This window comes from Saimiri boliviensis, chromosome 3 (genome assembly GCF_048565385.1).
Source record: "Saimiri boliviensis isolate mSaiBol1 chromosome 3, mSaiBol1.pri, whole genome shotgun sequence".
Taxonomy (NCBI): domain Eukaryota; kingdom Metazoa; phylum Chordata; class Mammalia; order Primates; family Cebidae; genus Saimiri; species Saimiri boliviensis.
This window is the reverse complement of record NC_133451.1, coordinates 137,819,557-137,846,206: the sequence shown is the minus strand read 5'-3', so window position 1 is coordinate 137,846,206 and position 26,650 is coordinate 137,819,557. Positions and strand designations below refer to the sequence as shown.

General features: G+C 42.1%; 1 long non-coding RNA gene across 3 annotated transcripts in view; it reads left to right on the top strand.

The window, feature by feature from the left end:
* LOC141584058 (uncharacterized) overlaps positions 1 to 26,650 on the top strand; it is a 74,869-nt gene that overhangs the window by 30,873 nt on the left and 17,346 nt on the right. For all 3 annotated transcript variants that reach the window (XR_012516983.1, XR_012516981.1, XR_012516982.1), the window contains exon 2: positions 16,776 to 16,885. This is a non-coding gene — a long non-coding RNA (uncharacterized LOC141584058). The remainder of the gene's footprint in view (positions 1 to 16,775; positions 16,886 to 26,650) is intronic.

Sequence of the window (26,650 nt, the reverse complement as noted above, 5' to 3'; positions counted from 1 at the left end):
GTTACATAGAGTGTGAAGAAGGTATGCTACTTTTGTCACTTTATAGTTCCAGCTATCGCACTGGAGGCTTAGTTGGGGATGGTAGATGATCTGTCTTAGATTCATTTGCAAACCAATGGTCCAGGCTCAGCATAGATTTCAAATCATACCCAGCAGAGGATGCGGCAGGTCTGGATAGAGCTGTAGGGTTTATTTATTTCTTTTTTCTGATTTTTAAATTATTTTTTGAGATGGAGTCTCACTCTGTGGCCCAGCCTGCAGTGCAGTGGTGCAATCTTGTCTCACTGAAACCTTTACCTCCCGGGTTCAGGTGATCCTCCTGCTTCAGCCTCCTGAGTAGCAGAGACTACAGGCACTCGCCACTATGCCCAGCTAATTTTTGTATTTTTAGTAGAGATGGGGTTTTACCATATTGGCCAGGCTGGTCTCAAACTCCTGACCTCGTGGTCCACCCACCTTGGCCTCCCAAAGTGCTGGGATTACAGGCGCGAGCCACTGGGGTTACTTTTTAATTAATTTTTTTTTTTTTTTTTTTTTTGAGACAGGGTTTTGCTCTGGAGTGCAGTGGTGCAGTCATGGTTCACTGCAGCCTTGACTTCCTCGACTCAAGTGATCTTCCTCTATCAGCCTCCCAAGTAGCTAGAACTACACGCATGCAGCACCACACTTGGTTATTTTTTTACTTTTTTTGTAGAGATGAGATCTTGCTATGTTGCCAAGGCTAGTCTCAAACTCCTGGCCTTAAAATCCTCCTACCATGGTCTCCCAAAGCGCTGGGATAACAGGTATGAGCCACTGAGCTCAGCCAGTTTTATGTCTTAAGAGGTTTCGTGTGTTAGTGTCTTGGTTCAAGTGGTGAGGGATAATGGTTAGCAACTTGTCATGACTTGATTGGGAATGAAATAATATAGTAACTATATGATAATCAGTGTAATCAAGAACAGTTTCCTCAAAAATACCTGGCTGGAGTAGCAACTGGGTGCTTCTCCCATGCTGATTCTGGTGTAGGAAAGTTTAAATCTTTCCTCTGAAGTTTCAGCAATTTGAGCCTATGAAATAAATTAATAACAGATGAAAGAAAAAAGGCATACAAATTTATTGACATGCATATGGGCAAGAGAATCATACACAAAATATGAGGCTTAAAGGTGGGAGTTGATTGAAGTTTTTATACCATCCTGAGGTTACAGAAAAAAATAGGGGCTTGGAGCATGCTAAGACAGGTTACAAGAGGGACAGAAGAGAAAAAGGCTAGCATAAGTCCACTAGCCTGGCTAGTGAGGATGATCTTGTTATGCAGATGAACCTCATAGGTAGGAACCCTTAAAGAATAGATAAATAGTAGCCTGTAATAACGGTTTCTCTGTCAGACTTTCAAAGGTGTCAGACTCTGAGTCAGTCTCTCTCTCTCTCTCTCTCTCATTCTCTCTCTCTTCCTCCCAACCCCATCAGTTAATCTTTCCTGGATTTGGACAAGGGGTTGCCTCAGAAAAGGCCTGTTTGCATCTCCTATTTACTTCACTTTATTTCCTCCACAGATGCAAATCTCCCTTTTCCCCCAGAAGGAGGAAATTGCAGGGCTATTCTTGTGCTTGCAGCCTCTCTGAATAGCCATATCAAATTATGCCAAAGAAGTATATTTGGCTGGGCTCAATGGCTTATGCCTGCAATCCCAGCACTTTGGGAGGCTGAGGCGGTTGGATCACTTAAGGTCAGGAGTTTGAGACCAGCCTGGTCAACATGGTGAAACCCCATATCTACTAAAAATACAAAATTAGGATGGTGTGGTGGCAGGCGCCTGTAATCCCAGCTACTCGGGAGGCTGAGGCAAGATAATTGCTTGAACCCGGGAGGCGCAGGTTGCAGTGAACCAAGAGCCCATCATTGCACTCCAGCCTGGCAGACAGCACGTGAGACTCCGTCTCAAAAAACAAACAAGAAGTATATTTTGGGGTAAAATATATTTTGTTTCCCTCGCTGGTCAATCAGTAGAAGCTGCTTGGTGTACTATCTTGAGAAGAATTCCTCAATGAGAATCCCAACTTCAGAACGCGTTAGAAGCAAGCAAAAGCAAAGTAGCGAAGTGAGTGATTATTCTCTTGACACCCTAGGAATCAAAACACACTATGTTCTGTGGCATGTCATGCTTGCGTTTTCTGAGGACACAGGGATGTCACCTATTTTCTTTTTTGATCTGATCCAAGCCATCAGCCAACGAGAAAGGTGGTTGAATGGTTATGTCTTCCATGAGTCCAGTAATAGGTATGCTCGTGACCGTCTGTGATGGTGCTTAGTCCTACCCAGACCCAAATCCACAATGGGGCATAACTTTTCAGAACTGCCCAAGGCTTAGGAAATTGACTATTATGCCAAAATGCCCAAAACACAGCATGAGCCTGTAGTGGATGGTACGAGCTTAGTGGCTTACAGATGCAGTGTAGTTTAAAAAGACCGCTGGACTACTTGATATCATAATCCCCAGAGTCTAGGTTAGTTGGAATACTCACAAACTGCTAGTTGGAATACTCACAAACTGCATGAACTTGAGAAGGTCAGTTTGTTTCCTAAGCATCAGTTTCTCCATTTATTTTTTTTAAAAAATCAGCCCAATAATTCCTGTTCTTCCTATTTCACAGGGATTTTATGACACTCAAATGAACTCATGCTTGGAAGAGCATTTCACTTGGTTCTAGACAAGAACAAGCTATCATCATTAGTTTGCTGGTGACAGGGAAAGCTGCTATTTCCTTTCCCTATCTTCTTTTTTCTTTTCTTTTCTTTTCCTTTTTTCTTTCTTTCTTTCTTCTTCTTCTTCTTCTTTTTTTTTTTTTTTAACAGAGGTAGTCATTTACACACCAGAAAGAACAGTTAAATTTCTAGGCTGTGTGCTTCTTTTAGTGAAATGATTTAGAGCCATGTGTAAATAGCACATAAATTTATTATGACTTGGGTCCAAACCGGGGAATGTGTCAGTATATATACACACATACAATCACCTCTCAACATCTAACAGCGAAAAATATTGCAGCCTTGTAAAAACCAAAGCCACCTTTTTCCTAACTCCTGACAGCTAAAATGTCCTTAAAATAAATGGGAAGGAAAGTTCACTCTACACACCAGTGCTATGGAGTTTTTATAAATCAGGCAAATTTTGAGTCTTGCAGGTAACGTCAGACCTGACGTTTACACTCCTGGTATTTCAAGCCTAATTACTTGCTGCTGAATCATCCAGGTGGCTCTCCAGGCACAAGGATGCAGAACCGCTATTTATTTATTCTAAAGAAACAAACAAACAAAAAGTTGACCATTGGGCCAAGTTAATCAAAAAGTTTTTAATAGAGTCATTGAAGGACCAAGGCAAATGCTTGGAGCCATAAACAGGTGGCGCAAATCATTTTTAGTCTTGTTAGAGAATGTGCAGCAGGCTGCTGCAGGGAGATGATTTCCTGCCTAATTAATCTGCATGTTGCCACCCTGGAATTTATTCATTTTGGGGCATGAATCCCATCTGTAAGGCCAGTTGTTAGAACTGGTGAGAAAAGACTTTCTTTTTTCCTTATTTATTAGAGGAGAGAAGGAGAGAGAGAAAGAGAGAGAGAGAGAGAGAGAGAGAGAGAGAGAGAGAGAGCGCAGAGAGAGCCCATGTAGTTATACTTCAGCTCGAAGCAAATCAAATACTCCTCTGAGTCTTCAGTATTTGAAAGCAGCCAAATGGCTGATGCAGGGTGGCCTGTTCTTTTTGTATTTATGAAGGAATTTATATGTATGTGTGTGTATACATATCACATTTCCTTCATAAATGTATATATCACAAAACCACATATATATTGCATTATATATATAAATATAGATACATATATAACTTTATATGTTACATTATATATATGTAAATATATATACATATACATACATATATACACATATATATATATATATATATATATATATATATAACTTTTTTGTTTTTAGTGGCAACATCTTAATTGGACAGAGCAGCCAGTCACTTAGGGTGAGGTGAGATGTTTTGAGGCACCGATTGATTAGCCAATCAGGCATGCTGCACTAGTCTAAATAGTGTCTTTGTGAAACTTAAAAAATGCACTCCTTGCTCAAGACATTTTACTTTTGTTTGTTTGGAAATTGTCATATTATATTGAATATGTTAGAGTAAGACACTTTACTGCCACCTGCCAGAAAACTGTCATCACACAAACTTCAATCTACAGTGTCTTCAATGTGAAGACCACCTCTTGAGATGCGTGGCTCTTGCATACCACATGGCCTAAACAATTGTACATGTTGGCATCACCGTCGATGCAGCATTTAGCAAGCTGCTGGGGAAGACTGGCTGGTCATATGGTCCCTGCCCTCAGGCAGCTCAGTCTAGCTATGAAGACAGACAGTCAAAATAATCATCCAAATACATGTACAATGACAAAATCGGGAAGTGCTTTGAAGCAAAATTTCAGGGTGCTACGGGACTTCTTTAATGTGATGATAAATGTGTATCTAGTGTTCAAAATAGTTCTTGGCAACACAGTGAATGTTCAATTGATAGTCGCAAGGATGAAGATTTCACAAATTACAACAATCCACAAAACGGAGGTGTGTGGAAATAGAGCTTTCTTTGTAGACCTGATTTTAATATCTGATTGGGAGACCTACCAAGCAGACAATGTCAAACAGTGATGTTTGGGTAATTCAGTTCAATCTAGTGACTTCTAGTCAAATTCAATCCCCCTGTCCTTCTACGCTCTGTCTTCAGAGAGAGACACTGTAAGCGTAAGTCTTCAGAGAGAGACAGCTGCTTCCCCGACTCTGTGTGGTTGGGTCACAGGCCACCTGTGGATGCTCCTTTCCTCACCCTTCCAGGCAGCCTCTTCAAACTGGGATGTCAATGTCCCTGCTTATGTGAGCCTCTTTCTGAATGCTGAAAGCCTCATTGATCCCCTCCAAGCCACTTTTAAGGTAGGGCCCATCACGACCAAGGGCAGCCAGCTGCTGATCCTCCGGCTTGTGCTTTGCCTGTGTGTGGGGTGGGTCTTCGGTGCTTCCCCTCCCAAGCTGCAGCCAGAGGCCAGATGGCACATCAGGGCATCTTTTCTGATGCTCAGAAGGTCCGGTGCTTGGCTTAATTGTCTGCAGTCACCATCTTGAAATTCACAATCATTTTATCTTTGAACTTGTCTTTTGCGAAATAGTGCATGCACCTGAGCAGAGGAAGGTGTGCAAAATGCATGTCGCCATTTCTTCCTATCCCATTTACACATAGCATTTGAGTTAATTCCTTGTATTGACCAGCCACTTAAGTGAAAATGGTGACATAGAAAGAGAGAGAGGGAGCAACCCATAGTTTCTTTTGTCTTCAGTCCTTCCTTAACTCGTCAGTAAGCCAAAGGTAGAGAACGTCAGTAGAATGTGTGTATATCACAAAGCGAGATAAAGACAGTTCCCTGTTCTGGAACAGACAGAGTATGTATGCACATACAAGCTGTGAAATACAAATTGTGTCATGTCAGGGCTTCTGCATATGAGTTAAATGCTTTTAAATTTGCATTTAAAGCTGGCATTGCACGATATAAAGGAGAATGGTAAAATTCGGGCTAATAATTTTACATTCTAATTTTTCTTTACTCAGAACAACATTAAATAGCAAATAAAAAACTCCATGACAAATTGAGAAAGACTGCAGAAGAAAGTGAAAAGCTTTTAATTTTAGCACTTTGCCCTGCTTTTTGAACAAGAAGCCTTACATTTCATTGCACTATGTCCTGCAAATGATGTAGCTGGCCTTGCTCAAGCTCCACACGCTGCATAGAGCTCCTTCCCTGCTTTTCCCACCCCCGGCAAAAAGCTAGGAGGTGGGGAGGGAGGGCAAAAGGTACACAGCTTTGTGCACTTAATTTTCTTTTTCCTAAAACTCCATCCCTTTTTGTTTTCCCAGCACATGTTTCTAGCTCCTCCAAGGGTAAATCATTGACAGCCAGGTTTAGTTGTCTCTCTACACTTCTGGGAAAATGGCTGTGGCCTCTAGCTGGGAGCTGTGTCTTCTGAACGTAGTAAGAGTCTGGTCTTAGCTTTCGGGCTGGCCTGTCTCCATGGCTATTCATTACAGTTCACACTTAGTTGGGACTTTTGGGAGAGAGGGAGAAGCCAGAGCCAGCAAGAACACAGAGGGGAGACAGGCAGGGTCAGGGCACAGTGCTTCCACGTCTCTGCTGATGTGGACAGTAGAAACTTCGTGAGCACCTGCTGCGTAGGGCATGGCTCTGTTGGGGCTCAGAAAACAGAATGCAAAAAGGAAGGGCTCAGTGCAGCCCCAGAAGCAAAAGTTTCTCCCTGGCCTTCTGCTTCCCTCCTCTGAGTCCCATTCTCTCCCAGGACCAGCCATTGAGACTAGAATCCCTCTTCCCCAAGGCAAGTTACAGAAACCGGAACCCCTTTTCCCCAAAGCCAGCCATAAAATCTAAACATGTTATCTGTGAAAACTGACCATAAAGAACGTATCTGACCTACCTGGTTTGACTGTAGGTCGCAAGACCCCCATTCCAGAGAGGCCCTGCCCTACGCCCAGAAGGAAGCGATGCTTTACAGAGGCCAAGAAGAAGCTAGACAGACAGGCCTTGCTGGATTTTCTGACTCAGTCTATTAACATTAGTCATCCCCCCTTTTGTCAAATCAGACTTCCACCTGGCTGTCCACACTTCGTTAAGCTTAAACATAAAAACAGATAGTTCCCCCCGACCCCACCTTTGGGTCTTCATTCTGAAGCCTCCGTTGGATACACGTTGAATGAATTAGGATGCTTTCTCTCCTATTACTTGGTCGGCCTCATGTTGGTGATTTTTCAGTGAACCGCAGTTCCCTCGTTGGTGGGCTGCCATGTGGGGCAGGCAGGGAAGCACTGTGGACTCCAGGAAGGAAGAGGCAAGGCCCTTTGGGGAAGGAGCATCACTCAGTGGCAGATACAGGAAGCCCCACAGCCGGGATTTTCGGTCCTCTGCTCCACAGCGCAAAGGCTTCAGAATCCTTCCTGAGGATTCTCCATTACCACCACACTTGTTAATTTTAGGAAATCAGCATGTTTTATTCATTAAAAAGATAAAATATCTTTGTGCCAGGAAGGCCCCAGAGGAGAGCAGTGCTCAGAGTGGCTAATGGATTTCTTTATAATGCAATTTAATGCAACAAGGCAACTCATGTATTTATGGTTAGGAGAGTTTTCTCTTCATATGGGGGATGAGGGGCTGACAGCCTTAGACTGGGGATACTGCAGAATCCACACCCAGTCCCTGGCCTTACAGAGGCGGCTGCTTTTTGCCTGAGCTACAGCCCTGAGGCTGAGCCATTACCCTGAGTGACCCATCCCCAGTAGACCAAGAGGCAGCAGAGTTGGGCCACTCTCTAGCCATCACCTCTCAGGCCCAGAAGGGAGATCCTGCAGGTCACCAAACAAGGGTTGAATTGTCCTCCATGAAAAAGTCCACCTCTTGAGCATGAAAAAGCCCCAGTACTGGTATTAGAAACCAACTGAAGGAGGGATGGGTAAGCCTTCTGTGAGGAGGGAATTCTTTCTATTTCCTAGAATCTGAGATTCCTGAGAAGACCGTGGAGGGGAGGCTCCTCTTCTGAGAGACAGGTGGTGACATAGGAGCCTGTGAAGCCGAGGACCTTCTCACTGGGAGCTCTGACTAATCAAGACCAGCCAGGGCAACAGCCATGTCTGTGGCCAGCAGAAATCTTTCTGATGCCCCCTGGCTTAAAGGAAAGAGAAACTGTGGGATTACAGCTCCCCCACAAAAAATAAGCAAAATTCATCTTTTTCACATTCACCTGTGGGGCAGAAAATAGACACTGAGGGCCGAAAGCCCTTCCTCCATGGGTCGGCCAGGATGGCATCTGGTATCTCAAAGACCAGAGGCAGGTGAAGGTAGCGGAGACTGAGAGAGGCTTTGGGGGAGGCGGGCTCCACTGTTGGCAGCTGCTTCCCCTCCTCGGATTTCCCCCCTCTTCTCTCTGTTTTGATCTACTAGTACTTCTGTGTTTCTATTTCTCCTCCTAGCCTGGCTTTTCTAGCCTTGGAGAGGCGCTCAAAGAACGCTCAGAACAGGTGAGCAGAAGGCAAGAGACGGGAGAGGAAGCCAGGCAGTGAGGTCATCAGGAGGTCCCATTGTGGAGCCAGAGGTCAGAGCACTTTGAGGTCAGCATTTCTGGTATGGGGCTCCTACCTCTGCTAGAGCATAAAGATGCAAAATGCATTTTCTGAAATCGTTCTTTCTTCTGAAGCTTTCTGGTTTGGTTGAGAACAAACAAATGAACAGGCTCCTAGAAGAGAAAATAATTTCACCTTCCATAGTTGTTTGTTTTTGCTTACCCTTTAGAAAATAATTTCAACTTTTGTTTTAGATTCAGGGTCCATGTGCAGGTTTGTTACAAGCATATATTGCATGATACTGAGGTTTGGGATATGATTGATCCCATCACTCCGGTAGTGAATATAGTACCCAATAGTTTGTTTTCTAACCCTTTCTTCTCTCCCTCCCTCCCACCTCTAGTAGTCCCCAGGATCTATTTTTGCCGTCTTTATGTTCGTGAGTACCCAATGTTTAGCTCCTACTTGTAAGTGAGAACATGCAATATCTGGCTTTCTCTTCCTGCGTTAGGTTGGTGGCCTTCAGCTGCTCCCATTGGGTTTCTTAGGTTTTCTTCTAGGATCCATATAGGACATGATTTTGTTCTTTTTGTGGCTGCATAGCATTCCATGGTGTATATGTACCAATTCTTTATCTGATTCACCGTTGATGGACACCTAGGTTAATTCCATGCCTTTGTCATTACGAAAAGTGCTGCAATGAACATACAAGGGCATGTGTTTTTTTGGAAGAAAGGTTTATTTTCTTTTGGATATGTACCTAGTAATGAGATTTCTGGGTCAAATGGTAGTTCTGTTTTATGTTTTTTGAAAATCTTCAAACTGTCTTTCACAGTGGCTGAACCAATCGGCTTTCCCACCAGCAGTGTACGTGGTCCCTTTCTCTGCAGCCTCACCAGCATCTGCTGCTTTTTAGACTTTTTAATAAGAGCTATTCTGACTGGTGTGAAATGATACGTCATTGTGGTTTTGATTCGCACTTCTCTGATTGTTAGTGATACTGAATATTTTTTTTCATATGTTTGTTGGCTGCTTGTATGTCTTCTTTTGAGAAGTGTCTGCTCATGTCTTTTGCCCTTTTTTTTCAATGGAGTTTTGGTTTTTTGTTTGTTCAACTGTTTAAGTTTCTTATAGATTCTGAATATTAGATCTTTGTTGGATGCAGAGTTTGCAAATATTTTCTCGCATCCTGTGGGTTGTCTGTTTACTCTGTTGATAGTTTGTTGTTGTTGTTTTTGGTTTTCGTTTGTTTTGCTGTGCACAAGCTCTTTAGTTTAATTAGGTCTCACTTGTTAATTTTTGTCTTTGTCAACTTAGTCTAAATTATTTCCCAAGGCCAATTTCCAGAATGGGGTTTCCCAGGTTTTCTTCTAGGATTCTTATAGTTTGAGATCTCACATTTGAATCTTTAGTCCATCTTGAGTTAATTTTTGTATACGGTGAAAGGTAGAGGTCCAGTTTCATTCTTTTGCATATGGTTAGCCAGCTATCCCAGCACCATTTATTAATAGTGAATCCTTCTCACATTGCTTATTTCTGTCAACTTTGTTAAAGATCAGATGGTGATAGGTGTATGGCTTTATTTCTGGGTTCTCTATTCTGTTTCACTGGTTTTCATAGCAGTATGATGCTGTTTTGATTACCATAGCCTTATAATATAGTTGGAAGTTGGATAATGTAAAGCCTCCAGCTTTTTTCTTTTAGCTTAGGATTGCTTTGGCTATTCAGGTTCTTTTTGGATTCCATATGAAGGTATAGTTTTTCTAGCTCTGTGTAAAGTGATGTTGATAGTTTGATAGGAATAACACTGAATCTGTAGGTTGCTTTGGGCAGTATGGCCATTTTAACAATATGGATTCTTCCAACCCATGAGCATGGAGCATTTTTCCATTTGTTTGTGTCATCTCTGGTTTCTTTCAGCCGTGTTTTGTAGTTCTTCTCATAGAGATCTTTAATCTCCTTGGTTAGATATACTTCTGGTTTTTTTTTTTTTTTTAAGTGTGTATGGCTATTGTAAATGGGATTGCATTCTTGATTTGGCTCTCAGCTTGAACATTATTAGTGTATAGAAATGATACTGATGTTTTTATGTTAATTTTGTATCCTAAAACTTTACTGAATTTGTTTATCAGTTCCAGGAGGCTTCAGACAGAGTCTTTAGAAATTTTTAAGTATTGACTCATCTCATCAAACTTTTTCTTTCTCTTGAGTGCTTGCTCAGAATCCTTGCTCTGGCTAGGACTTCCTGTCTTTGCTTTACCCTTTGCACAGTTTTCTGCATTTTGTTCTCTACCTTATTTTCTTTTTTAAGTGTAGATAGTCGTTGGGGCTGGAAAAGTAGACTTGGGAGCCAAGGCAGTGGCTAAGTTGCATAAAGAAAAGACACAGATATCTAACGAAGTAAATCTACAAAGACGATAGAAAACTGTGGATGATAATACTGGTTGCTATTGATTCAGTATCCAATATATTCAAGGAGCTTTCTATATATCACCTCATTTAGTCCTCTCAATAATGTAGACCCCATTAGGGATCAAGAAGAAATCAAGTGTCTAAATAGAGAGAGAGAGAGAGAAAAAAAAGGAGAAATCAAAGAGAAATAAGAGAAATCAATATGTGTAATATAAGATGGTGAACAGCTAGAACATATGCCACTTCTCTCTTTTTCAGGCTGGTGACAGGCATATTAATCAATCACAGTGTCCTGGATATAACTTGAATTTTTCTCTCCATATAATATTCCAAGCAACCATTAGTAACTGATAGAAACAAGTGCTCAATTTTAAATGTATTGGCAATGCTTAGTGTTATAAGAAAATCAGACAGAGTTCTAAAAGGGGGTGGGTTGGGAGATGCCAGCTGCTTGAGAGGGCCCATGCTGAAAAGCAATGATTGGCCAGGAGCACCCTGGTAGTACCTGCAAAGAGGGTAATTTCTGTCGAGCGGTGGTGGTGGGACCCACGCTGCAAGAGGTTAAGAAGGTGATGGAAGGAGAAGTAGAGGCTGTGGGTGCAGGTCACCTGTTCCTTGAATTTGCAAGCACCAAGTTCAAAAGTTGTTTGGACAGATAGTAGGATCCAGCAACACGGATGAACTGGGTATTCCTAACAGAGGCCATAAGGAGAGAGAAGCTGAGAAACCTAGAGGCCACAAATGTGAAAATCCTTCAAAGACTATGGAATGCTTTACAAACATGCAGAAAATAACATGAAATAGTAAAATATTTGACTCTCACATTTTCCTAATTAAAAAGAATAGGAGGATAAACAATTTTCTCCAAATGTTATATACATCAGGTACTTAGCCTCCATTGAACTGATAGGATCAATGGCATTAAGCAGTCAGGATGTGGGTTGGGATACATGTTCCAAAGGCCTGTTTCTCATTGTCTCAGTTGTCATTTTTATATTTTAAGAACAGATCTAGCTGTGAGTAATTGGAAAGCGTAGGCTGTCTTATAACCACAGTTCCATCACTGTGCCTCTCAACTTGACCATGAAGTCCACACAGGCCCGGCTCCGCCTTGGCTCCTGCAGAGCTCAGCTTCGATGGGCTCCCAAACTGCTGCAACCACCTCCTCCCTGTCCTGCTGGTAAATGACACCCACCCGCCCACCCGAGGCATTTGTTCACAAACACTATTCCTACAAAATATTTCTACTAAATGCTCACAAAACGAACAAAATCCATCTGCTAATACTTTCAGAAAATCGTGCCACAAAACAGGCCTCCCACATCACTCTCTATGGCTGTGTTACACCTTGTCGTTAACATGAGCCTCATGGACTCATGGGCAGCCATGGACAGGAGGGGAGAAATTGTTTTAAGGTCCAACCAACGTGGATGACGTTTTCGCTGAGACAGCCTCCAAGAGTTTCCACAACACTTTTCCTACCCAGGCTCTGTGTTGAATAACAAAAAGCTACAATTTATTGAGCAGCTAATTCGTGCCAAGTACTTTGCAAAAGTTGTTTCTCATCTTTCTAAGTTTAGCATGGGAGGATCCCGTGGTAGACACAGAGTGATGTCACTCAGGTTTTGTTTACCAGCAGTGGGGGTGCAGCCAGCAAATGACCTCAAGCTGTCAACTCCTTTAGGGTCTTCCTCAGCTGCAGAGGACTGCCTTGCTAGAGGTTATGTCTTTCTCAGGGCAGCCTGCATCCATGTAAATGCCCAGCCGTTTTAGCCCAAAGTGGAACATTCATTCCATCAGGCAATTCTCATGCTCCAAAGAGGTCAAGGCTTTGTTTGGTCTTCATCAAAGTTCATCTTCTTCCTCTGCCCTCCTTTTTTTCACAGGTGCTGATCCCTAGTAAACATCTCGTACCGCAAACTCAGTGTTTGCTTCAAATTCTGTTTCCCAGTCTATGAAAAGGAGATAGCACCTCCTATGGTTATTAAAAAGATAAAACAAGATCATGCAGAGTAGAGTGCTTTCTGCCATGTCTGGCATACAGAACATGGTCAGTAAATGTTTGGCCATGTCCAAAGTCACACAGCTAGAAACTGTTGGATCCAGGACTCCAGCCCATCTGCCTAACTCTACTTCTTGGCCCCAAAGTTGGTTTAGAACTCTCTCATGATACTTCTCTTATAATGCTTTGTTTCATGGTTATTTGCCTGTTATTGTATCCCAGCCATCTAGCTGCTAAGTTCTGGGAACAGAGATTATGCTGTATCCATCCACGACCCCAAGGCCTAGCAGGGGCCTTATGCATGGGGTGGAGCTCCATTGTTGTTTACTGATGGAATGGCTGTATGCCTGACTAAACTGCCAACTCTTTTAAACTTCCTGTGGGGCTTGGAAAATGAATTAGATCATTTAGGATGCCCAGGTTTTCTAGGTTTCCCAGTCTTCTCTCTACCTATTTTATGGGAATCTCTAAACTAATAAACCTAAACACCAATCTGAACAGGGCAAGGAAGTGACTGTGTTGGACCAGGTTGCAGGGTTTTCAGTGAGAGACTAGAACTGGAATCTCATCAGGGAGCTGCCCTGTGCACAACCCAGACTCTTCTAGAGCTGCTGGCTGGGTAGGGGGCACTGAGCTGGTCCTGCCGTTGCTCTCAGCATGGGCCCCTGCTCTGGGGTGAGGGGTAGGCAGAGAAGCCTCTCTACCCTGGCAACTTCTGTCTATCAAAAGAGGCTTCCTGGTGGGTTTTCTCACTCACTTTCATGAGCCAAGTACTTGGATGTAAGACTAAAAGGATTTGTCCAAATTCTGAAAACTTGGATTGTAATAGTTTTTACAGAACCCTCTGGCAGAATAATCTGAAAAAGTCTTTCTTAGTAGAAAGTAACACCAGCATATCATGAAACAAGTCCGCTTGGGTGAGCCAATCTCCTTTCTGATCTCCCCAGGATCCTTCCTTGCCACAAGAAGAGCTGGGAATTCACTGTAAGGCAGGCCTAGTCCAAATTTGGACTATATAAAACTGTTTTTCCTTTGTATACCTCCTCCACTCCTTTCCACTATGAGGCGGATTTTAAACAGGGGAATTCTTTGATGTTTAATTACCTTCCAGCAGAACCAAACCTTTAAAGAGGAACGCAGAGAGGGCAATGATTAATGTAAAGGTTTTAATGGTGGAATTTTAGACCCTATGACACTGTCTCATCTCTCAGCAACTGCCTGCACTATGTGTTAAAGTCAGGTCTTGCTCACAGTGTCTCTGCCATGCTGTCTGCCAAGGGCTGTGGCAGGGTGAGATACTGTATGTTAAATAAAGGTATTATTATAATCTAGGTTCTACTGGGCCAAAACATCACAGGATTTGATGATATCGTTAGAGGATACAGAGCTGGAGAAATTAAGGCATACACTAAGAAGAAATGGAGAAAAATATTTTTTTCAAATGAGAATTGAAGTAAGATGGAACTAATGAGGCAGAAAGCAGTTCGGACTGGCAAGAACTATCAGGCTAGTTAGAATATCTACTCAGGGAGGTGGAAGGTAAGACAGAGATGCTGGATGGGCTTGGCCCCAATGCTTCTTTTTAGTTTTATTTTTTAAAGCATTTCCCCCCTAAGTATAAGTAGTACATGCCTATTGTAGAAATTTCGTAGAACAGAAAATTAGAGAGATGAAAGTTAAAAGCCATATCTGAAGACTCTACTGCCTAGTCAGCCATTCTTGACATTCTGGAATGTTCTCAAATGGTCTTTAGAAATTAAACACATAAGTATTAACATTTTTTCCCAGAAACATTTTGGTTTAATAGACTGTCCATGTTAGTATGTAAATAACAGTAAATTTCGTATCTACTATCTTTTGATTTCCAGGTCTGCTCTAACAATGTGACATGATGTGTCCTTCTAGATATGGACAATATTAATGACACATGAGTCTGCATTTGTATGGTGGCTGTATCTAGCATAGTTGCTAAAATCTTTCCTAATTCTGATAGTCCATATGGACATTTTCAAGGATTTTTTACATCAAGAAATCGTATTACTTGTGCATAATAACAATGCTATCTCTTTCTTTTTAGTCCATTTACCTCCAATTTCCTTTTTCTTGATTTACTCTGTTGGATAAGCTCTCCTGTAGAACAATGTTGAATAGAACCTGGGGCAAAGGACAGGGTATCCTGTAATGCTTCTAATATTTTAAAAGTGGAAAATTGAAGACTTATTCATAAGAAAAACTGTTCAACTAAAAATGAAAAATTTTTTTCAAAACTTGATGACAAGCATCCACCAAAAATCTAATGAGAATATTCTACTTTCGACACATATTGCCCCTGTCTAGGAGGATAAATGCATGTTAATAATTGAATATGCATGTGAATGCATAGGAAGCCTAGAAATCAAAAGGTAATGAATATGATATCAATATTATGCACATATTAAAATGGGCATCCTTCTAAATCAGAGACTTTCTGGAAAAAATGTGACATATTTACGTAAATTCTTTAAGGTCATTAGGGAACATTCCAACATGTTAAAAATGGTTGACTCAAGATACTGGAATTTATATTTATAAAAGACAAACATGTTTTAAGACAAAAATAATTTATAGGGTTAAAGATAAAGCATGAAATAATGATAAAAAGAAAAATTCACTAGGAAGATAAGGCATATTTTTAAAAAACAGTTTTATAATATCTGTTTCTGGTGGATGAATTTAATATAATTATATTTATTTTGAATATTTATATTTTTAGAAGTACGTATTCGATTGTTATTCTTTTAGTGGTTACCCTTGAATTTTTTAGACTATATACTTGATTTAAGAAATATAATATTAAATCAACACATCTACCCTCTGTGGAACAATACCAGGGCCTTAGAATGTTTTAATACTGGTGACTCTCACTTATGATCTATGTCATTATCTAAAAGTTTGGTTCTGTTTTGTTTTTAAATGCCCTAAAATTAGTCATTTTATTATACATAGAATTTCAGTTTGTTTTCCCTTCTTTTCTACAGTTGATACTTATTTGGACTTCCCCTGGTGTTTACCAATTTATTTGTTCCACAGTGTTTTTTATGTGTTTCACTTCTGTTTTCTAGATTCAATTTATTTCTAAATAAATAACTCTTCCGTACTTCTTTTGGCAATGATTTGTGAGTGATAAACTCTCTTTGCTTTATGTTGCCCTCACTCTTGAATCGTGGTTTCTCTAGGTATACAATTCCTTGTTGACAATTATATTCCTGCCTACCTTGAGGATAGCATTCCACTGTATCTGGGCTCTGTTTTTTCTGATGAGAAAACAGTCTGTTTATTGTTTTCGTTTTTTTTTTTTAGATATCTGCTTTCCCTATCTTCCAAATTCTTAAAATTTCTGTATCACTTTTCATCTCTTTTTCAGTGCTGTAAACATGATTCTTAATGGCAATGTCTTTAATTTTATGAATATGCATAATTTACTCAATTGTCTCCTTAACTGAACATTTATATCTGTTTGCTTTTCAAAATTAACTATTCATGCTGGGCTTGACATTGAGTATACATATATTTTTCCATACATTGCATATTAAGCTACATGCAATACAAAGTAATGACTTAAGAGGAAGGAAAGTTATAACAGGAAAATAATAAAACAAAATACAGGGTAAGCACAGAAAAATTAATTCTACCTTTTCCTTAAGGTAAGCTATGAACCTAGGGTGCCTAAGGGGAGATGAAAATATGGTTTAAATATGTTTTACATTGTCTATAAAATAAAATTGAATGAATTACTCAAGAGAAGCAAGCTTTTTTCCTAACACTATTATGGGTGAAGAAGAGACCCATGGCATAATACTGACATGAAGTTCAGTCATGGTGATTCTAAGAGGGGTTGAAACAATGTATTTCATATATACAACTTCCTAAGAGTCTGGCTTCTGCTATGGGTAATGTTTAAAATCTCTTCTACAGGGTCGTAATCTGCAGACTGTGAAACCTCTGGAATTGTCTGCCAAGTTTGTATGTTGCATTTTGGGGTACAGAGATTTGAGGCTGTTGCTGTTCTTCCTGTCTGATTTTGTCTTGGGATCCACTCCAGCTCCAGCTCCAAACACAGCTCTTGATGGCATATCCCTGGTAACTGCTAGAGGCCCATTGGTGGGCATGACACACGAGTTGGCTCAACTGTTGTACGGTGAAGCTTGTTTATGCTCTGTCTCTTTCTAGATCTGCACAGGAAGCACACAGCTCTGGTTACCACTGGAAGCCGTCTTGCCCCCAGAAACCAGCCTTAAGATGCTGCTGATGCTGGGATTGCAGAATGGAGTAACAGAGAAGTAAGTTGTTGATGACACCATTCACTGCTGATTGTAGCATGTCTGGAATCTGCTCTACATCTAGATTTCAGTTATTTCCAGATATTTTAATGGAACTTAAGCCAATGTGAATCATGTTTTCATGACTTGCATCAGAAACTATTGTCACTGATACAGAGATGCATAACTTGACTTTGAAGAATCTGTGACTAAAAGGATGTAGGAGTCAGTTAGCTAGAAAAATGGATGACAGACTAGGTGTGGTGGCTCATGCTTGTAATCTTAATGCTTTTGGAGGCTGAGGTGGGAGGATCGCTGGAGCCCCAGAGTTCAAGGTTACAGTGAATTATGATCATGCCACTGCCCCTCCAGCCTGGACCGCAGAGGAAGACCTTGTCTCTAAAACGAAAAGGAAAAGAAAGAAAAAGGAAAAAAGAAAAGGATGACAGGTCTTAAGAATTGCCACATTCATGTTTTCTAAGCACTAGGCAGTGGTCTTGGTACTCTATGTACATTAATTTATCATCATAAGAACTCAGTAAAATTGGTCTTATCATCCCTGTCATTATCTAATTATCATTTCCATTTACAGAAGTAGAAAGTGAGTCATGAAGGTTAAGAAACTTGGCTGAGCTCGCTCAGCTGCTGAGGTCAAGCAGCCTGGCCCCAGAGCCTGGGTGCTTAACCACTGCACGATACTGCCTCTCGGTGAAGTGCACCTACCTCCTACAGAGGTCACATGTCTTCCAACCTGGGGTTTTGTGTAAACACGGGACAACATAGAGGTCATGATTTTAATTCTTGGCAAGACTCTGGAGGACAGCTATTCTGAGTTGTCAAGAAGTCGGCAGATGTACAACTTCAATAGCCAGCGGGGGAAGGGAGGGCAGCATATGGGTCGAGAGAGCAGGAATTGGTATTCGGCCGGAGTTGAGTCTGGATTTGCCGCTTACCAGCATTATGCTCTAATCTGTGGGAGTTTTATTTTCTGCAGCTATAAAGTGGGGGATAGTAATCTTTAGCTCTCAAGGTTATAAGGTTTAAATAAGATAGTGGGCACAGAGGATGGTCTTCCTGCTGAGAGACCACGACTTAGAATGGCTGGTCTCTGGCTTCTGTATGAGTGTAGGGAAGCCTGGTGGTCAGTCTCTGCATGGCGGGGTATCAAGGCACAGTGCTTGATCGGGAGAGTGGAATAAAAAGTAGATGCTTTATTAGTATACGGCACTTAGAATAGGCAAATTCATACAGACTCAAAGTAGAATAGGGGTTACCGGGTGCTGGGGGAAGAGGGAAAGGGAGTTTGTGTTTGATGGATACAGTGTTTCTGTTTGGGGGGATGGATAGGGTGATGGTTGCACAACAGTGTGAATATATTTAATGCCACCCAAGTGTACACTTAAAAAATAAAATCTCCGGGCATGGTGGCTTACGCCTGTAATCCCAGCACTGAAGGAGGCTGAGGCGGGTGGATCACGAGGTCAGGAGTTCAAGACCAGCCTGGCCAATATGGTGAAAGGCTGTCTCTACTGAAAACACAAAAATTAGCCAGGTGTGGTGGGGTACACCTGTAATCGCAGCTACTTGGGAGACTGAGGCATGAGACGCGCTTGAACCCAGGAGGCAGAGGTTGCAGTGAGCCAGGATTATGCCACTGCACTCCAGCCTGGGAAAGAGCAAAACTCCATCTCAAAAACAAATAAATAAATAATAACTGATAAATTTTATGCTATGCATATTTTACCACAATAAAAGCATGAGAAAGAAAAAGCAAGAGCTCATGATAGTTATCGGTTAAGTGACAGTAGGGATGATGATGACTGGTTCTGAACACCATGAACAGAAACTCTGGTATGAAAATTTAAAGCCCATAAAAGTAATTAGATTATATTTTTAGAGCGCTTTTTATACGTCATATCTATTTGATCATAATCATTACTTTGCGTAATTTTTAAAAAGTCAAAAAAAAATCATGAGGTAGAGAGGATAGCAAAAGGTCATTTTTTCATTGCCTTGCTGTTTGGAAACAGTATGTTTCAACCCCTGCCATGGGCTTGCTCTGTGGTGAAAGGGCTGTGACCCGCACATATTACCAGGAGGCACGAAGCTCATAATGTGTGTCCCCTCAGCCCCGTAGATGGAGGTGAGGCTTTCCTCGGGGGCCCCATTCAGTTCCAATAGTCTTTACTGAGCATGCTGTTAAGCCTCAGCCTTAAAAATAAGAAGTATCTAATAAAAAAGAAAAAAAAAGTGTATAACCTCCTGTGACTAAAAGAAGGAAAAAAATCCAGCTCTAAACTTTTAAAAGAAAGTGCATCTTTATAATAACAATAAAATCCTCCCAATCAAGCCTTTAAGAGGCAGACTGTATCCCTATCTTTGCCTGGGGCCCATAACTATCCTTAGCTAATCTTTCTCTGACAGATAAAGAGCTGCTATATCTGTTCTTATAGCTCAATTTTAAACTTTATTCAGAGAAGTGGGGAGAGGAAGCCCTGAATGAGAATAAAGAATGAGTGTTTGAGAGTGGGCAAGGGGAAGAGAAAGATGGGATTACTTATTTGCAGAATAGGTGCTTGTAGAAAAAGCAAATCTAAGATCCGAAGCCTTGTGGTTCGTTCAGGGATACTTTAGACAATCTTTGAGACTGCAGGGTCACATCTAGGTCAGTTAGCTGCAGAATTCCGTGTTTACTCCAGTCCAGCCTTGCGGAGGTGTACCGTCAGGGACGGTTATTCTGACAGATCGAATGGGTGCCCAGATGACCCCCTTCTGAATGAGGAGAGAACAAGAGGAGCTTTTCAAATGCTGTGGCAAGTGCAAAGGTGACAAACAAGAAGAAAGCGTTTGTGAGAATTCAGTGTCCCCCGCCAACGGTCCCCAAGGAAAGCTATGAAATCTTTCGTGGAAGGTATCTCTGAAAATTAGAAAGATATTTATCAGCTCAAGATGGTTTCCATTGAACTCTGTACTAGAGAAAGATCATTCTAAATGGCCATTTGAATCCTACGGTGCTGTATCTTCATGAAATTGATATTCTTAGTCAATATGATCTTGTTAGAAGCCTGGGGAGGCGGTGTCCGCCCAGCTCACATAGACACCTTTCTCTGTGACCTTTACTGGTAGATAGACAGAGGCAGCTATGTTTGTACTACTTGGTTTCATCCTCCTGGCTATAGCTGATTGGATCCTGACCCAAGAAAAGCTGGTTAAATTCTTCCTCCCAGGGGGTTAAGGGTATCTAGATTGGTATAGTTTGTTTGCCAGAAGTAAAAATAAACTCTGAACCCTTGAAGATACCATCATTCGTCATATCTGTGGAAAAGTGAAAAAAGTGGTCTGTTCAGAGACAAGGAGCTAAGAGTATTGATGGTTCCTGTCATCTTTTTGGTCCTCAGTTCTAGTTCTTTTTAAAGATCTGGCTATACTTAGGGTCTATGAGCTATGTCAACCCTTCCAGTAAATTCTTTCTATGTCTTAAACCAGTCAGAGTTGGTTTCTGTTACATGCATCTAAAAGAATGTAAGTATTTTCGACTCAAATGTGGGGCATGAGATCTGTGCCCATACAGAAGACAATTAGACTGACAATTACGGGATGTATCACCTCTGAGTTTGCCATCTCATAGGTAGCTTATTATGTCAGAGATGTTCCAACCTCCAACCATGGGGTCCACCTCCTATTGTCTTCAGATCCCATCTAGATGTCTGGGGAAATCACCAAAGGATCCCAAACTAGAAATTATCATAATTATTCTTCTCTCAACCTCTCTCCCAATCATCCAATCCCTCCTGAAAACCTTTTGGTTCTACCTCCAAAATTGATCCCAAATGGATTCACTTCTCTTTATTTGCAGAGTGGCTACCCTAAGCCATCAGTGCGTTTAGTTTGGTTTACTGCAATGGCTTCTGAGCTAGCCTCTGGCCTCCCTGTATCCACTTTGTTCTCTCTCCCCTCCCAATACATTATCTACATGGCAGCTAGATTGATCTCTTTGAAATGTAAATTAGATCATGTCACCTTCCTATCTGAAACATCCTGTATCAGTTAGGATGCAGGCTGAGTTGGTATAACAAAGAAACCCAAAATGCAACGGCTCCGGCAAAGGAAAGCAGATGGTTCAGAGCAGGCAGGTGGTCAAGTTGTATACAGCCACGAAGGGACTCAGATTCCTTCTGTTTGGGTGCTCACCATATCATAAGTTGCTTCTCTATGCTACTGACTCTCCAAAGTCAAAGCTGGCTCTGTAGTCAGATGCACGCAGCAACCACCAAGATGAAGAAAAGAGTGTAGAGCAGATGCCCAAACATTTTAAGAACAAGGTCCAGAAGTTGCGTACATCACTTCTGCACACATCTCGTTGACCAGAGCTTTATCCTATGGCCACACATATACGCAAAAAAGACTGGAAAATTGACTTTCTAATCGTGTGGGCATTTGCTTGCTAAAACTCAAAAATTCTAGGATGGAAAAAACAAAGGAGAGACTGGATGGGTGGGGGCAGGGAGAGACAACGAGTCGTCTTTCCAGGCTCCTAATGGCTGCCCATCCTTGCACAATGAAGTCTAAACAGTTCATGATGGCCCCTAAGGGCATCTGGCCTCCCCTCTGGCCTATGCCACTCTTTCCTTTCCTTTGCTCATAGGGTGGCACAAGGACTCTCTTCTTTCTGCTCCTGGAACATGCCAAGCCTGCTCTTGCCCTGGGGTATTTGTACTTGCTGTGCCTTCTGCCTAGAAAGCTCTGAAGTCACGTCACTCCACGTCTAGCTCCTTCTCATTTTTTGGATCTCAGCTCAAAGGTACCTTCCTTTGAGAAGCCTTCCCTGCTCTTTCTAGTCTGTGTTATCCAGGCTCCCGAGGCTTACCTTTCCTCATCCCTTTCTACCATTGTTCTCTGTTTTGTTGACTTCGTATCATTTTTAAATTTATCTGAATTTACCTTGAGTGTTTGTTTGTATGTTTGCTTGTATTTATCTGTTACCCCACCCCTCACCTTAGAATTTGAGCTTCCAGAGAGCAAGGACTTTGTTTGTCCTCTTTACCACCCTAGACCAGCACAGGGGACAGTTCCTGGCTCACGATACAGACTCAGATGTTGGCTAAGTAAATCAGTGGTCAGCTTGGATCTGGTACCAGCATTCCTAACTAGAAGCTCTTCTCTTAAATTTTGGGAATAATCTCCCATAATCTAGCAAGATAAGATGAGGTGTCTTATCTTGCTAGAGACATGGTCCCCCTTTGATGGGTCCTGGTTCCTTGTTCTGGGGCCAAGTCAGTGTCATTTGTTCTATAACCTCATCACCCACAGGGCCAATTCAATCTGCTTTCCATTCCTGAGATGGGCATAAAACCTGCCTGCTACTTACATTTCTGGAAACTTGGGGAATAAATCAGTTACGTGAAATAAGGGAATAATTTTTTATAACTGATTTAATCATGTGCAGGATGACTTTCAAGCTGACTTTGATTAATGTATCTTCCAAACAACACCATCTCCTAGCTTTCACACAGCCCTCTGCTACCTCGCCCCCTGTGCACTTGGAGGAAGGTGAAGGATGTAGTATTTATAACAAGCAAGTCTGAGTGTTAGAATTCCCAGAGAGTTACACAGGATGAGAACCTGGCCCAATAATAATAATCCTAAACGTTATTTATATGTCATTTCTCTGCCAAAGTCATCTAGGTAGCTCCCACAAGGACCATGCAGGAAAAATTCCACTGTCAGCGTGTGCCAAAAGTCTTAATAAGGAAGGTTCAGGGGTTTTAATTAAAAAGGGCTCATTCAGTGGCCTTTCCCCAGTCAGAATAAAGTCTGTTCCCAACATGTGTGCTGTGGTAGTCAATCCTGGGAAGATGATCTTGCCATCTTTAGGTCCATTTATCTAAGGAAGGCAGAATCTCAAGACTATCCTGAGACATTGCTTTGCCCAAAATGAATTTCCATCCTCAAGAGCCGACTTTGCTGAAACATTGTCTCAGTCCCTGCAGAGGGAGGGTAGCAAAGGTCCTGAAGTCCTGAACACATGGAGAAAGCCATCCGAGGACTGCTCCTTCTCAAACAGTGCTTAATGTAGTATTAAGCAAAGATTTCTCTGGGTCATGAATAAGTGTGGCTGTCAGTATAACTGCCACTGTTGAGTTAAAGAAAAATTGGAACATCAGAAAGAGCATTTAAAAAAAAACTCTAGTAATCATTTTACCCATTACTTTACAAATAGGTTTCTACTTACTGATTCCTGTGAGAATAAAAATGCCATAAGGAAAAAAAAGGAAAGCTCTTCTTTTTAAGTCAAGCTGGAGAATGAGTGTGTCAGAATACCCAGGAGAGATATTCAAGCTTCTTAGATTTGCAGTCTGATGTCTGACAGGACCTGGGTCTACCGGCAAGACATGGCAGGTACTTTTCAGCTGTTTTCTGATGGGAAGCCGAGCTGCGGAGCCGGGAGAGGAAGCCATGTGTACCTGCAAGTTCTGGTGGATGAGACCACAGGCGTTTGCAGATCCTGCATGTTAAGCTGTTGACCTAGAGACCTGTAAAGTTCCAAGGAGCTCCTTTCTGCTCAGAGAAAACAGCTCTGATTGGCAATAGCAGCTAATAAATTCTTACTTGGAGGCAAACATTGACTTCACCTTTGAACCCCAAAGAGCCTCTGGGAAGCTCAGAGCTTTTTAAGGAATTTTACCTTCAAGCTGAGGATTTAGGCCAGATAATGTCAGTGGGAGGATGAAAGGTCAGCATCCTAGCATCCTACAGACAGAGGACTTGAGGAGTGTGGGGTCAACAAACTACCCCTCAAATGGGTCAGTGCTCAAGCCAGCTGCTAATCCCATTTAAAGACATTGCTAGCACTGAAGTTTCACATGACCTCATAGATGCCCTCGATGTTAGAATCAGAGGGGCTTGTGATCATTTCCTCTTGTTTTACTGAGGAAGAGGATGAGGATCAGGGAGGTGCCCAAGATCGTGATCTTGTTTACAACACAACTCAAATATATTCTGGTCAGAAATTTCCAGGACTAGCTTTGGTGATGTGACAGATAAATAGAACCTAACATTTTACAGTGAAAATGATCAGAAGCTCTGAAAACGAGGAGCAGATGCAAGTCCACATGAAGCATGATTAGAATGCACCTGGTGCACCTGCTGTGGAACGCAAGGTGGGAGAGACTCAGGCGGGAGCGTTCCTCACCTCCCACTAGGAGCATCTGCCCCAAAGATTGATGCCTGCCTGGCCAAAATGTCTTGATGTGAACTTTTAAGCATTGAAGGGAAGGCTGATGGTCCTGCAAGAAATGAAAAGGAATGCCATTTGTAGATTGCAGGCTCATCAGTGAGCGCAGGACTGTCGCCACTCAAGCACCACCACCACCGTGGCCAGACATTGAGAAGTAAGAAGGCAGAAATAAAGAGGCAGAAAGGACATGAAAACCTACCTATAGCAGCAATAGGGAAAAGTCTAAAGTTGCCTGTTTAGAACTCTAGCCTTTGTCACTTCGTAGGTTTGTAGTTCTTCCTTTTTGAGAGTTAAATAAAAATTGATTAAACAAAATTTTTTGTGTGTGCATGCGTATATTACCAATGAGTATGATCATTGAGCAAGCATTTCCTGGGTGTCAATTTTGTCTAAGGTACTATGCTGGAGCGGTGAATATGACACAATCTCATCCTGGAGAATCTCTAGACAATACCATGTGAAAAATGCTGTAGGAGTCTGAGGCGCTATAGTGGGACGGGAGTACCAATGTCTAATTGCAAGAACTGAGCACTGCTTTAAAGAGAGTGACATAGGGATTCAATCTTCTACTTTGTAGGGTGAAAGAGTGGGGCTTTATGTTCTAAGCCAGGAGTCAATAGGCAAATCTTTTTTCTAAAGAGCCAGATAGGAAATATTTCAGGCTTTTCAGATGATAAGATCTCTGTTTCAACTACTCGAGTAGTTGCAAAAGCCACTGTAGGCAATACATTAATGAATGGGTGCGTCTGGTTTCCAATAAAACTTTATTTACAAAAAAACAGGTGTCAGGTCAGATTAACCTGAAAGTTACAGTTTGTCAACAGGCATTCTAACCCCTTGATGAGCCAAATCCCATTTAATGCTCACAACAACCCACTAGGGTATGTACAGATGAAAGAGAACTTAGGCAGCTTGCCCAGAGCAATATACCAGCAAAGGGCAGAGGCAGGATTTGAACTCAGGCCACCTGCTTTTAGAGTCAAACCCCCAAGCCCTCATACTTCCCTTATTTTTAAGATAAGCTTACAATTCATCTTCACGACATTCCCCACCCCCATTTCTTCCTCCCCTCTCTGTGCCCTCTGTCATTTCTTTGCTTCTGTGTTTTTTGACCTTTATTTTTCAAAAAGAAATACAGTTTTTTAACATCTACAATTTGCCCAGCACAGTGCCAGGCACTTTGAAGTGCCGTCAATAGACAATAACACGGAATTCCTGGATTCCCTCGGTTTATCATCCCATCAAGGATATAAGGCACATAGAAAAGAATAAGAAAGTGTTAGGAGTGACAGGAAGCTTCCTTCCTCCTCTGGAGGTGGCGGTGGAGGTATCCCGGGTGGAGGGGGTTCACCTGTGTGACTCAGCTGGCCACTCTCCATCCAGCCTTCCCCAGAAAAGAGGGGCACCGTATTTTAACTGGAGAGCCACGAAGAGGAACAGGGCACACAGAGCCAAGCCCCCTTCCTTCCCTTTCCTGTTAGAAGCCAGGCTGCCCGAAGAAGTGCTCGCTTTTGTCTCCCCTCTGTGATCAGTTGTTGCAAGGGTGGGATCTGCGCTCCAGGGAAGAGCTGTCCCTAGTGCTGCCCATGACAGGGTGACTTGGCTGTAAATTCTGCTAATCTAATAGCACATTTATCAACAATAAAGATGTTATTTTGGTCTCCACATGCCCTATTCTTTTGTCTCGTGTCTCAATTAGTTTGTGACTTGCTGGGGATGCCTGGCATTATCTGCCAGGCTGTTGAATCCTCTAACAGCTGATACAAAACAGCACATGAGAAGTGCCCTCTGCCTCCCCCTTCCCCTGAAAAAAGGACACAGATTGCTGGTCAGAGTTTGGAGGAGGGAGAAGAGGTCTCTGTGGCCTTGGAGGGAGGTTAGGAGGCTTAGATAGCTTCACTGAGGAAACAGACAAGTCTTCAGGGAGAAATATGGTTCAGAAAGGATAATCTTTGAGCACATGTTTGTTGCTGTTTGGAATCAGGACCTTGAGGTCCCCACACTTTGAAGAATTTTCCTTGGGGCCTCTTCTCTGGGAAGAAGAAAGTCTGACACGAAGGATAATGTCAAACGTCCAGGGTGTGCATTGAATGATAGAAATTTAGAATTAGAAGGAACTGTAGAGATAATTGAGTGTAATTCTAGAGCAGTGAATCCCAAATTGGACTGCCTCAGAATTACCTGGGGATTTGAAAAAATACGGATATTCAGTTGCCACCCCTGGAGATTCTGATTCAGTAGTTCTGGGGCAGCGGTGGTGATGGTCGTGGGGGAGGGGGTGATATTTTAACAAGCTTCCCAGCTGATTAGGCAGTGAGGTTTGGTACACCTGGCAGGTGATCACCCAGCATTCATTTCAACCCTTCCAATGACTGGACTCACTGAAGTGGTGTCATCTGGAGTAAATACTGGAGGTTCGTTGTCTCACACCAAGGAAATCAAGTATACAGACACAAAAGAAGTAGGTTTAGAAGTGAAGGTTTAACAGGCAAAAGAAAGAGAAAGGAGAATAGCTCTCTCTCCTGTGAGAGAGGGGTGCCTGAGTGGGA